A 13,050-nucleotide genomic window follows, 5' to 3' on the forward strand; every position below is an offset into this window, starting at 1 on the left:
TTGCATTACTGGTGGCTTCCTTTAGCTTCTCATCTGTGTCCTGTTCCTCGGAGATTCCCCTTCCCTGCTTCCTCACCTGGGCAGCCAGTCCTTTCCTGTAGCAACAGTTGTTTAGCTCCAGTTCATTGGCATGCCCTGATTTTCCACGGAGGCTCCCTGGAGTTTAAATTTCACCTCCACCGAATTACTTTTTTTGAACTTCTAAGTTTTAATGATTCCAAATCTTTACTTTCATTTTTCCTGCCCTATGTTCAAGTTGCTAGAAGTTTGGGGATACCTCAGGGCTTTTCTTTTCTTTTCTTTTTAAAATCAAATTAACTAAGTAATAGCCTTAAATCCAGTTCAGAATTCTTTTTATTAAATTCTCTCTTACAATGTCTTGGAAGTTTCATTCTTCTGACTGGACCTTGACCAATAAAAATGGTATATGTTTCCATTTTCCTTTGTTATTGTTTTCTGATGCTCATATTTAAATGTATCCCTTTTAAGAATCATAGTTTGGGTTTTTAATATTTATTCCATTTGAAAATCATTTTTTATTGGCGTATTCATCAATTCATAGTTAATTTTATTGTGCTTTATGCAGTGACTGATGTATTTTGGTTTAATATCAATTTTCTGAATAAATATTTGGTAAAAAGATAATGGAAAGAAAGATATAGGATAATAGATGATAACTAGAGATATGAAAACATTGCATGTATGTAAATAATAACTTATCTTATAAAAATACATTATATTATTTTACCAGCTTGGAAAAAAATTTCAATTTGCTCAAACTCCAATTTCTTCATCAACTTAAGTAGCTAATATTAACTTCAAGGGGTGTTTGATTTAAAAGAGATAATGGTCGTAAAGTACATAACATAGTGCTCAGAACATACTCAGAAATTTGATAAATATTAGTCTTGTATTTAATTATCTTATTTTTCCTTTCCCTTCATTTTATATATCATACATAAACTTACATACAGCAAGATGTTAAAAATTAAAAATACTTCTCTATGACCCCTAGGAGGTAAATATTATTCACTTCAATTTCTACTGCACAATCACAGACCTAGACAGAATAGAAAACACAGGTAATTTTTTTAAATCCATGACCTATCTCCCAAATAAATCCATGTAAGGACATAATTATATCTCTGTATCTATATAAATAATACTATTTCTACAAAAATTTCTTAAGGATTTGCATTTACTATATCATGAAATTTTTCTAGTAACCAAATTTATGTGTATTTTTAAATGGTTGCATGTGTGGCAGTTAATATACATATTTTTACTATCTTGAGGTTTTGATATTATACAAAGACAAAATTATGAGTTTGTATGTCTAAAAAAACTTGAATCATATCCTTTGTGTAAAAGTCCAGAATAATAATTGCTGAATAAAAAAATAATAATAATTGCTGAATAAGGACTGTAAATGCTTAGGGTTCTTTTTTTTTCATTTGTTCTTTCAGTAATTGTATTGTTGATGATGAAACAGATGATGTTTCTGTGCTCTTGGAGTTACCATGTATAGGTAAATATAAAATATATCAGGTGGTAGTTAGTACTGTAAAACCATGGCAGGGTATGGAAAAGAGAGTGAAGCAATGGTTGGGGATCATAGAAATCATTTTAGATATTAAATTATTATCTTCTACAAAAGTCTCATTAACATTGTAGAAGTTGAGCGGGTATGTGATTGACCTCAAGATCAAAATATTCATAACCTGGGCAAAGAGGATTCTGAAACAGAATCAGTAATTGTAAAGCACTCAGGAGGAAGCATTCTTGACAAGTTTGAAGCCCTGACAGGTTTTTAGTGGAGCTGAGGTGTGCGGTAGGCATCCTTCTAAAAGGACTTCCAAATATCTCAGACTCTCAGTATTCATATCCCTCTACACTCCCCTCCACCTAGGTGAGATTTGGGCCTAGTGACTTGCTTCTGATAATAGCAAGTGGTAAAATTGATGGGATGTAATTTTCAAGATTAGTTTATAAAAGACTGTGACATTGTTTTGCTGTTTGTCTCCTCCCCTCCTCCCCCTGCATCTCTTTCTCTCCCCCTCCTTATTTTTCTTCCTCCTCCTTCTTTATTCCGCTCTCTCTCTCTCTCTCTCTCCCCCTCTCCCTCACCTCAGCTTTGCTTTGATGTTACAATCTGTCATGCTGGAATTAAGTATATTTTTTGGCTAACAGCCAAAACCCCTACAATTTAACAGCCTCAAAGAAGTGAATTCTATGAAAAACACATGAGTAAGCTTGGAAATGGATCCTTCCTCGGTGGAAGAATTGGAAACAGAGAACTCAGCTAAACTGTACCTGACTTTTAGACCAGAGACTATGTTCATTGTTTAAAGCCATTGAATTGGGGGGCAATTAGTTATGCAGCAGCAGTACTAGTGGTAACTAATACAAAGTGAATAAATGAGAGGAACAGGGATAGTAGATAACATCACAGAAATGCCATTAGACAGACACATTTCACTCAGATCACAGCCATTGTAGAGTTTGAGCAAATGACTTTCCTGAGATGACAATACATTTAATAAAAAAAGTTCTCTCTGACCTATGTACTAGATATAGGATATACATTTGAAGCTGAGATATCAACAGGAGAGTTAATTACCCTGCAATACTTGGTAGGATCATTGACCAAGATGATAATGATGGACAAGACAACTGGTCAGACTCTTGATTTATTTTGAAGGGTTCTCAAAATTTGTTTCTGGATCCAGAGAAAGAAAAGAGTCTGGAACAATTCTGAAGTCTGGTGCTGATCAGTCAGAGGAAAATTGCCATTTAGTAAAATATGGAGGGTGGTGGGAGGCACAGATTAGATAGGATTAAAAAATAAAATTTGTAAGTTGAAATAAGTTAAAAATCATTCTGTGAAATCCAAGCTGGGAACTGTATATACAATTCTGTTATTCACAAAGGGGGCTAGATTGGCTGGAGATACACATATTTGACATAAGGTCAACTCATTGATGTTGTTTTAAAACATGGAATTCCGGAATTCAATAAAGACCTAGAAAAAGAGAATGAACCAACTCAGTCTTCAAATATCTTAAGTACACTGAGAGGAAAGAGTATAGAATAGACTTTAGAAACAGAAAGGTCAACTCTGACGAAAGCCAAAAGATAGTATTATTCTATGGATAATGAGATCACCAAGAATTAAATTGCAAGTAGTGTTCCAAAGTGAATAATCCAGACACCTTTGATGTGGATTGAAAACCTGTGTTTAAGAAAAAAAAATTGCTACTATTTTAGTATTGTATTTTTATTTAAACATTTGTTAAATCCAGCAAAAGACAGATTTTCAGCTAAAATAGACATTTTGTACATGCACACTGGTAAGTCACTTTGATGAGAGACTAATTAACTATTTTTTGGTGGATTATAGATATTATTTGTCATATAGCTGTTTTAAACACTGGTGAATGTTCATAGCATTCTGAAATGAAGCTTTCTGTGTTCATACAAGTTTGAAAAGCCTGGAATATGATATCACCTAGAGTGGAAACGTTAAGACATTCTCAATTTAAAAAAAATCATTTAAGGTAACTTTACTCCTTAATTCTTAAACTTCTTGTCACAAAAATATTACTTTCTCAGCAGACATTTAAAATATAATATAGAAAAAAAGAAGATAAAATATAAAATAGAATAATGTCTGGGGAGCATTTGTTTATAAAATATATCTCCAAAGATGTAATACTGTTGCAATAATGATCTCAGGTTGTAGACAGAATAATTTTGGCAAAGGCTAATTGTTGACTTCTGGCACATGGATGAAAAAGGAAGTGAGCAAATATTGGCTGTCATAAGTATTGTTTGATTAGTCCTCCCTCCATTATTGAGTTGTAGTCTAAACTCTAGGGATTTATGAACTGCAGATTTACAGAGTGTCAGAATAACCTTTGTCAAGGAACTGCATCCACCATCATAATTAGTTTGTCATTGTGAATTTACAGAGCTTTGTATGTTGAAAATTCTCTTGTTACCTTAACAGCTATATTATCTTGAAATTAAATATGTCACATAAGAAATTCCCTCTCTAAAACAGAGTGAAATTTAATTAGACATTTTTATTGCATGAAAACTATGAACACTATAAAGTTAAGATTTATATATTTGACATAATTGCCCATTAAAAGAAGAAGGAGACATATTGTACATTTTAAGTAAAGAAAAATCACTGAATCTAATTGTAAAACATGCTAAGGTGTTATCCATTCCAGTGTCTTTCCTAGACATTTGTGCTAATACAATTTACCCTATTAACTATCCCTTTTATAGGGCTAAAGATTTCTTGATATGGCTCTGCTGGTAGTTTTGTTTGTCTTCACAATTATTTCAATATCCATTACTGTTTAACTCAATTAGCTTAAAATTTATTAATCTTTGTATCGATTTATACACATTAAGTACTCTTCTAAGTGCTCATCTGTTAACTTTTTAAATTCTCAGAACAATCTTTTATGGTAAATCTTACTCTCGTATGATTCATCCTAAACAATTGAGTAAATTAAATTATAGAACAATTAAATAATTTATCCAAGATAGAATAGCTACTTATTTCCAAAAATCTGAGTTTGCATTCAGTTGTCTGACTTCAAAATCTGTGCCCATAATAACAACACTGCAGTCCTGGTTCTATTTATAATTTAATCAAATAAATTAACATTAATCTGGTGATTACTCATTGAATATATGAAGAAACAAAAAATCAAAAAAGATGCAGGACTAATTTCACAAAACCCCCATGGATAAAACAAAATATATGAGAAATAAATCAAGATTTAAAAAGAAGGAAAAATTGTACTAAATAATAGTCTCTGAAGTAACCTTGCATTTTAGCATAGAGATATTATTCAATAATATTCTTAAATTAATAACTTCACTTCAATAGGCAGTAGAATTTTATCTATATATATTGCAATAGCTAGTGCATTCCCTTCAACTGTAAGCCAAATTACACCATACAATGTCAGTGATGCATGAGCTGAAGAGGTGAGAAATACTTCAAAGAGCTCAGAGGAGAGATTGAAAATGAACATATTTACATTTCCACTTAAAACTTTAAAAGTTTTTCAAAGATTTTATTTATTTATGTATTTGTTTGTTTGTTTATTTATTTATTTATTATTTATTTAAGAGAGAAAAGAGCAGAGCAGGACCAAAAGAAGAGAGAGAAGCAGACTCTCTGCTGAGTGTGGAGCCTAATGTGGAGCCGGATCCCAGGACCCTAAGATCATGACCTGAGCTGAAGTCAGACAATAAACCAACTGAGCCACCAGGCACCTCTCATTATTTTTTTTTAATTGCAGCAAATAGTCTATTTTTGTGTGAATCCAAAATTAATTTTTGAAGAAATAATTAGATATATCTGATACTAGTAACCTTATTCATTAACCCTAACTTATGTTTACAATATTAGAGAATACTTCAATGTTTTCCAAATTTATTTTGGTTACATTTGAGTCAATGTTAATTATAATTACATTTAATATGATTTTTGTTAAAAAGAATGTAAATCTAAGGATCATTTAAAAAAATTAAAATATTTGCAAAATCCAAAACAGCACGTTCCACATGATGCAAATTCAAAAGCTTTTTAAAATATATGAACAGAACATTATTATGTATAAAATTTCAAGTCCTATAAAAATTCCACATGAGTAAAATATATATATATATATTTATATTATATATTATATATTCTTCTATTCTGTAGTTTTCACATTGGGTCTAAACTCATTCTGTTCTAAACTGTTACACAGACAAAATTAATGACATAACATCCTATGTCGGCTATTTTCTCTCTGATATTAATTTTATCTTAAAATTGACATTTGAAAGTTAACAGTACATTTGACACCAACAGACAAAAACTCAAGATGAATAAAATCAGTTTGTAGACTAATGTTAGTTTCACAGCACAAATAGTAATCACAGCTGACCATTGAATAATGCAGGGGTTAGGGGCCCCACCTCCACACAGTTGAAAATCTTCATAAAACTTTTGACTCCCCCAAAACTTTACTTTTTAATTATTTTATTTTTTTTAATTTTAAATTCCAGTATACCTAACCGATAGTGTTATATTAGTTTTAGGTATCCAATAGAGTGATTCAAGAATTCCATATATCAAAAAAAAAAAAAGAATTTCATATATCATCACTCAGTGATCATCATCTATTTTACCCTTCCCCCCTACCCACATCCCCTCTCATAATCAGCGGATTGTTTTCTACAGTTAAGAGTCGGTTTCTCTCTCTCTCTCTCTCTCTCTCTCTCTCTCTCTGTCTTTCTCTATTTTTCCTCTTTGCTCGTTTGTTTTGTTCCTTAAATTCCACATGTGAGTGAAATTCCACATGAGTAAAATGATATGGTATTTGTCTTTCTCTCACTGACTTATTGCGTGTAGCATAGTACTCTCTAGCTCCATCCATGTTGTTGTAAATGGCAAGATTTCATTCTTTTTTTATGGCTAAGTATTCCAGTGTGTGTTTGTGTATCACACGTTCTTTATCCATTCATCTATCGATACACATGAGCTACCTTCATAATTTGGCCATTGTAAATAATACCGCTTTAAACATAGGGGTGTGTGTATCCCTTTGAAAAAGAATTTACACATCTCAATACACACACACACACACACACAAATCAAATTATCCAATAAAAAATGGACAAAAGACATATACAGACCTTTCTCCAAAGAAGATAAATAGATGGCCAACAAGCACATGAAAAGATGTTCAACATCACTCCTCTTCAGGGAAATGCAGATTGACACAACAATGAGATAATCACCTCACACTCATCAGAATGGCTAAAATAAAAAATTCAAGAAACAACAAGTATTGGCAAGGATATGGTGAAAAAAATATCCTCTTGGACTTTTGGTGAGATTGCTGACTGGTGCAGCCACTCTGGAAAATCAGAATGGAGTTTCCTCAAAAAGTCAAAAAATGAACTACTTTAAAATCCAGTAATTGCACTGGTCTGTATTTAACCAAAAAATACATTGACTCCTCAAAATCCTAACTGCTAATAGCCTAATGTTGGCCAGAAGCTTTACTAATATCATAGTCAATTAACACATACTTTATATTATATATGGTGTACTGTATTCTTATAATAAAGTAGGCTAGAATAAAGATAATGTTATTAAGAAAATCATAAGAGAAAATATGCTTACCATACCATACTATATTTATTGGAAAAAAATCAACATATAAATAGGCCAATTGCATATTAACAATATATTTTTTAAAGATCGTATTTATTTATTTGAGAGACAGAGAGCAAGAACGAGAGAGTATGAGCTGGGGAAGAGGCAGAGGTAGAGGGAGACATAGACTCCTGCTAAGCAGGGAGCCCAATGCAGAGCTTGATCCCAGGACCCCAGGATCATGACTTGAGCTGAAGGCAGATGCTTAACCAACTGAGCCATCCAGGTGTCCTGAATATTCTAAATAATCTTTATTAATCCTCCACTTTAAAATCCTTCAAATTTGCATAACAAATAAAACATGATTAAATAGATTTAACTGAATTCGTAATACCAAATTGAATGAAGAAGTAGAGATTTGGAAAAGCTTCAATGGTAACTAACTTACTAGCATCCATCCCAAAAAACCCACAGAGAATTACATTATTTAGGAGTAATATCATTTCTTTATAGCACTTAATCACTTAATCATCTGAAGAAAGGTGGATCATTTTGGTTAATTTATAAATGTATATATAGGAAATGCTCCTAACTTAAGGATAATAGCCTACTTGTTTATTAAACTGGGGCTATGAATAGAAAAGCTGGTTTCATTATTATCTACATTTTATAAATTAATTATTAGTGTGCTTTTAAAAATACTGAACACTCATTTTTAATAACTGGGTCTTAGGCCATTTCATTTTAGAAATTAACCCTTAAAATTTGGGGTTTTTTTCCTGGCTTAATTTTTTAACCTGTTCTTTTAATTCCAATATAATTAACCTATGATATATTAGTTTCAGGTGTACAATACAGTGATTCAAGAATTCCATACATTACCCAGTGCTCATCTCAGCAAGTGCACTCCCTAATCCTCATCACCTAGTTCAACCATCCACCCACCCCCTCTACTCTGGTAACCATCAGTTTGTTCCCTATAATTAAGAGCCTGTTTCATGATTTCTCTCCCTCTCTCTCTCTCTCTCTCTCTCTCTGTCTCTCTCTCTCTCTATTCCCTTTGCTCATTTATTTTGTTTCTTAAATGGCCCTTAAAAAATTGAAAGAAAATTTATTCCGTTAGTCCTATCAGTTCTGTAATAATGCCATCTTTGTATTCCAGGCAGAAGTATGTGTGAATGCCTCAAAGCAGTCAAATTACCTTCAGTCTCATTAAGATAGGAATGTTCAAAGTTGAAAACAATCCCCTGACTTCTTTCCTGTCTTCATTTTTACTGACTTCTTATTTGAAAAAGACCTACACTATATGGAAATGGTGTGTCTATTAGCAGCATCTAATTCTAGCTGTCACATTTTAAAACCAAAGGGAGAAAACAGTGATGATTCACTGAAAAAGAACCTAACTAATATGGTAAATAAATGTTAGGCTGTGACACATGCTAAAGTCATTGTTTACAAAGGAGGGAAGTTTAGATGTGACAAATTTGAGAATTTTCCATGAGAAAATGTATCACTGTTTCTCTCTGGAGATACAGTTACCAGATGCCAGAAAATGGATTAACGTGGGAGAAATGTAATGTGTAAAGTAAATGCATTAATTGACCAAAATTATATAAGCAATTGACCGTTAAGGATCTTTTAGAAACTTCAACTTTTTCGACAAAACCAAAGAAAATCCCCAAAGACTGTAAGGGCAAGATAATGTGGTGCTGCTACTCCTGGTGTTGTTTCTAATTTAGAGTGAACTTTAGAGTTCCTAATGAGAGTGATCACTACCATTACTCCTTTGAAACTTACTCCAAAATGTTTGCTTTTAGTAACATATAAGTAAATAATAATAGTACATGAGTATATGTGTTTGTTAACTATCAAATATTATGGGTTTTTTTTTCTCTAATAAGTTTCCAGATAAGAACCTGAAATTCCAACTGAGTTAACGTGTCTGGTGACCTAATTTTAGTCATTCGTTGAAACTATACCCATTTATGCAGAGCTATTCTTCTCTTGACGTTATGCTACTTCTCACAAATATAGACGTGGAAAGAAATATTAGGAAGTATTTAGAGACTCACAAGACCTCATTCATTTCAATCAAATAATTACTGTTTTCCTTGGAACCACAGCTGACTTAAGTGATTCTCTAAGCAAAATTGTAAACAACTGATAAGTAAATCCAAGTACATGTACAAGAAGAATTTTAACCTACAGAAATAAGTTTATCTTCATATCAATTTATATTTCATCTTTCCCCAAGGAATACATGGATCTTTTTGCTCTTTCCTATTTCAATTGGATTAAATATTTATTGCTCTTGTGAGATAGCTAAGTTGCACAAAACTGTATTCATTAAAACTTAAAATAACATCTCATATATTGATGAGTTCCTCGTTCAAACTTATGCCTCCAGAAATAGATGAAAAGTTGATGTTTTATTATTTAAAGAATTATAACAACTCGCTGCCCATTTCTAATGAGAAGGTACCAGAAATGTATTTCATTTTATTCTATTTTTATTTTTAAAAAGATTTATTTATTTATTTTAGAGCAAGAAAGTGTGGAGGGGAGAGGGAGCAGGGAGGGGCAGAGAGAGTCTGAAGAAGACTCCATGCTGTGCATTGAGCCCTATGCAGGGCTAGATCTCACAACCCTCATATCATGACCTGGGCCAAAACCAAAAGTCGGATGCTCAACTGAGTGCCACCCAGGATATTAGACATTGTAGATGCAATCTCATCTAAAATAAAAGTTATTACTATTAAAACATTATATTAAACATTAAAAAGAGCTATTATTACTTCATTTCCAGTGTTTTCTCTCAAATAACACTCATCACTACCAAAAATACATTCACCATCAAAATTCCCTAATAACGTTAGATCTTTCCCTAGTAGTAGTCCAGAGAAAGTTGTTAACGTTAGATCTTTCCCTAGTAGTAGTCCAGAGAAAGTTGTTAGCTAATTAGCCAATGAAAGAGATGAGAAGAGATTGAAAATATGATGAATATATAAACCAAATTATAGCTAAAATATAGAAAGTGAGATTTTACAATTTAGAAGCAACACGTTGCATCATTTGTATAGATAATTTTTGCTGGGAAAAAATAACCTACTGTAAGGTTTCAGTATCTTTCTACAAAAACTTTATTTCACACACAGGCCTAAAGTTCAGTTGTGGTGTGGCTAATCTTGATGAGCAAGGTAGTTCCCATCAACTCTACATGTGTCATTTTGGGATCTGAGTTGAAGGAGCATCACCAATGGCCATTTGGGGTATTTTATCCTCACCAGGATCAACAGAGTGCAGGAGTGCAAACCAATCATGTTAATCTCATCACATACATTAGCGTTCCATTGGTCAAAATCAAATCATACTGACATACCCAGCATCAATAGGACAGAAAATATCTGTCTATGGCTGGAGTCACTGCAAACTTTATACCTCCAATGAAGGGGTACACTATTACAAACAGGTAAAACAAAAGAGAGTTATTGATAATCCAATATAGTGCATCACTGCTGTACCTGAAAGGATAGCATAGAATGAAGCAATTTCTAATGTTTTTCTATTATTTTCAAAATTTGTAAACTACATAATTCTATGTATCTTAGACAAATGCATTTTAATGTAAGACTTAGAAATCAAATTAATGCCCTACCTAAGTAACTAACTATATAATATGTTTCTTCAGAACGAGGAAGAACACATTCACATCACCTACATCGGTCATCACTGTAAAGGATTCCTCTCATAATTATTTAGCTATATGTATGAAAAAAGATTCTGTTTAAGTATATGCACTTAATTCCCCATTGAGGAAAACAATGATTTATGTCTTGCTGAACCCTGTGCAGTAACTGTAAGTAGCTAAAGAAACTTTAGGTATGGACAGGTGGGTGTTTGTCATGGATGAATATCTTGCTCAACAGACCATAAGAACAAATTAAAAGATACATTTTACAGTTTTCATTATCACATCGATTTTTCAGGCTTGCAGCTGGCAACATCCAGAGGAATCAGAGACTCTAGTGTTTACTGTGCTAAAAAAAAAAAAAAAAAAAAATCACTCAAAAAATAAAAGTCCACTTTCAGTTACCTGGTCCTGAATGGCCAAATGCCAACTAATCTTATATGTAGATGAGGTGGACAAATTATCTGTTAATTTTAGGAATTGAGATATAGTCTTTGGAGAAGTTCTAGAAAAAAAAAATGTGAGGGAATTTGTTTCACAATTTCCAATTAGGATGACCCAGTCAATACTGGCTATCCCACAAGCAATGCAAAGTTGTCGTATTCAAAACTGTACCCACACATTAGGAACAATTTTATAGTGCTTAAGATCCAAAGTGTGCCATTGAACACACATGAGTTTGGGGCCCCTGTAGTCCAGTTAGTCATTAAGTAAGATAAGGAAGATTATATTACCTCTCTTTCACTTACAACAGAAGGAGTCTCATTGATAGTAAATAGAGATGAGGATAAAGGTTAAATATGTTGAATTGTGTAAAGATTTAGCCTGGTGACTGAGACATACAAAGATCATTATTTATTATTAGGATAGTTTGACTCTTGAGTGATTACTGGGAATTTATCCCATAGTAGACCCTGCTATAATTTTGGAAAGGTGCATTCTTCACAGATCCCTTTGAGTTAGCTACAATAATCATCCCTATTTTATGGATGAAACACGAAGCTCACACACTTGTATAGAGATGCACCAGAGTTGAACCCAGCAATCTGTCTTTAACCACTAATCACCAGTTCTTGTTGTTAGAATAAAATATTATTCATTGAAAATTTGCTTTCAGCAACTATTGTATATTTATTGGTATATGCTTACCAATTTAACTATTGAAGTTTATCCGTGTGTAATTTTTATCAGTTGCATACAAGTAACCATGATATATTAGAGTAGGCAATGAATACCTTGTGTGTGGTTTTCTGTATTTTTTAATATTATTATTTTATTATTATGAAGATATTCATTGGTCTAACGTTATAAAATCATAAAGTTTTCAGTTAGGTGACAGGTTACATCTGTGCTAAGTAAGTAACCATGTACAGAGTGTATTGCTGATAGCAACTCATTCATTTGACATAGTATCTGCTTTTCTAAATTTAGACGTCTATTATTCTGAATGAAGAGTTCCTCAGTGTTTTTGAAGGAATGATATATAATTATTATTTTTTACAAGGATTCATGTTTTAATTTTTATCTAGTGTGTTAGAATCCATTAATAACATTATTCTTTTTGATATTCAAATTGTCCCAAATTTGGCCAATGTAAGCTCCTTCCAGCTGGTGCCAGAGTTCTTCTGTCATGTTTCCATCTGGCATTTTCAGAATACTTAGCAGGCTAAATTTGAAATCATGTGGAGAAAAATGATATTTTCCAACACATTTAGTACAGTAAAGAACTCAAAATGTCAAAAAAAACACCACATGATTGCCATAGAAAGTAAGATTCTAAAGTAATTGCCCTAGTTACTATATATTCTTAATATTGCTGCAGTGTTGTGGGTAAAAACATTACTAATGATGATAGAATAATACAAGTTTAGGTTAAGGTTACACTTTTCCATCTAAAAATATTATTATTTCCAACAGAAAATATTGAAACACTCAAGAAATAGTGATGTACTTTTAAAAACCTGAGTTAATGTTTAGGTTAAAATTACTTCTTACAGAAAAAGATTTTTGTAGTCTGCTTTTCCAATAAACTAACGTTGATTATAATAATTATACATTGTCAAATCAGATTATGCTATAAGAAAAATTTCCATTGATAATTTGAAAGAGTGTGTTGTTATTAATACTATTTACCATGGCCATTTTAGGTAAAAAAGGACTTTCGTTTTTGGCCTGCTTGAGAAAA

Source organism: Vulpes vulpes, chromosome 4 (assembly GCF_048418805.1).
Source record: "Vulpes vulpes isolate BD-2025 chromosome 4, VulVul3, whole genome shotgun sequence".
Taxonomy (NCBI): domain Eukaryota; kingdom Metazoa; phylum Chordata; class Mammalia; order Carnivora; family Canidae; genus Vulpes; species Vulpes vulpes.